The 1,912-nt window shown below is 37.3% G+C and overlaps 1 protein-coding gene across 1 annotated transcript in view; it reads left to right on the top strand.

Moving 5' to 3' along the window:
• Nucleotides 1–1,912, top strand: part of ASCC3 (activating signal cointegrator 1 complex subunit 3) — a 365,946-nt gene that overhangs the window by 36,677 nt on the left and 327,357 nt on the right. The window lies entirely within an intron of this gene.

Raw genomic sequence — 1,912 nt, 5'->3', positions numbered from 1 at the left:
ATAAAAAAAGACGGTTTTAGGCAGGAGGCGTTCTACAGAAAAGCTCCGAACACATCAGCAGTTCATCCCTTTAGCAGTTAAAAGGCCTGGCCTGCTTCACCAATCTTGAGTCAATCAGTTGACTCGTCTTCTTTAAAAGTAGCATTATCTGTGTGCATGAACACCTCCTCCCCTGAGCAAAAGCTATAAACCCTTTGGGGTAGAAAGCAAACTGCAAGGTCCCTTCAACTACTACAAAAACCTAGGGCAAAGGTAGCAACAACTCAGGACTAAAGGGGAATAAGTTTCCTAAACGGTTTTTCTAAAGAAAAAGGCAAAAGATCACATCAACCACAATTGTTATATCAACACTTTTGACTCATTTCGAAGTGATATGTCAGCAGAAAAATCATTGAATACATGTACGCATGACCAGTGCAATTTTTATTTTTAAGTTGTACTGTAACTTTAGCGTGTATATTTACTTTTACATCCCTCACTTATGCTTAGAAAGAGGGTAATTAGAAGGGTAATTAATTGTTAGTTCATATGATAATCCCACCGCCATCAAGTTGATTTCTACTCAGAGCCACACCATAGAGTTTCCAGGACTGATTCGGGAGCAGTCAGTCTCATCTCTCTCCTGCAGAGTGGCTGGTGGTTTTGAACTACCAGCCTTAAAATTAGCAATCCAGCATGTACCCATTAGCACCACCAGGGCTTCCACAGTTTAAATGATTAAAAAAAAACTAAACAAAAACTCGCTGCCTTGGAGTCAATACTGATCCATAGTGACCCCATAGAGCAGGGTAGAACTGTCCCCCTGGGTTTCCTATATTGTAACTCTTTACCAGAGAAGAAAGCTCCGTCTTTCTCCCAGTGTATGATAACATAGTTTTGATTCATGTTTTGAGCTTTTCTTATACTCCTTGGAGTATAAATGTGACTATTTAGACAACTGGGCTGTGTTGGAAGGAACCCTGTGCATTACCAGTTGCGCTGCTAGGCACAAGGTCAGCAGTTCAAACCCACTAGCAGCTTCACAGAAGAAAAGATAACACTTTCTGCTCAATGAAGATTTACAGCCTTGGAAACTCACAGGGGCAGTTCTTCTGTTAGAATCAACTTAATGGAAGAGAGTTTGGGTTTTATGCTGTGTCTGCTGAGTTCCAGAAATTAAAGCAGATTCATGAAAATTCATATTTACATAAAAGAAACACACACTGTACTACTTCTGTGTTGATGGCATTCATTTTTGATCCTAGCATATAGTTTCCCAAATCGCAGCATTGGTTGTTGATGTAACAACTAATTGATACTAAAGCTATTTTTAAAGGGCCTCTCTTTCAAGTCTTACTTCCAAACACACCTGTGTTTTGAGAATAGAAAGTACAAACATAGTATGATATTTGCTACAAAAGTAATGGTGTGAACATGGAGAGTAAATAAAGAGAATATTTAAAATAATTCTAATGATAGTACTCAAAAATGGTGACTGAATTTTGAATTTATACTGTATAATGTAATATGTTGAGTATATTTCACCTTTAAAAAGTTTTGAAGTAGGCAGTGCTCGATCAAAGACTAAATTCTAAACATGAAAGGTTAAACCCAGAACCAAAAAGCCGATGCTCTGAGGCACATCTTCTTGCCTCTCAGATATGGTTAAAAATAATAAAAAGCATAGCATTTTAAAGCATTCAAAAATATAACATTTCACTTGTGACTATGGTAAAATATCAAAGGGCACGTGTTTTTAAAAGTACTTTTCTTATTTTGGTACTTTTACTTTGCCTTCATTGGCCTCATCACTCACAGAAGGCCAGTAATTTACAGATTAGCAAAATAAGTTTTAGAGATGTTGGGAAATTTCTTCTAGGCTACCGAATCAGTAGTGGATTCAGAATTTAAATTTATACAGTGTGACTCCACC

This window comes from Echinops telfairi, unplaced genomic scaffold, assembly GCF_000313985.2.
Source record: "Echinops telfairi isolate 266 unplaced genomic scaffold, ASM31398v2 ScPeMD7_3533;HRSCAF=4204_0, whole genome shotgun sequence".
Taxonomy (NCBI): domain Eukaryota; kingdom Metazoa; phylum Chordata; class Mammalia; order Afrosoricida; family Tenrecidae; genus Echinops; species Echinops telfairi.
Note: the sequence above shows the minus strand (reverse complement) of the source record. Positions and strands in the feature narration are given on the sequence as shown.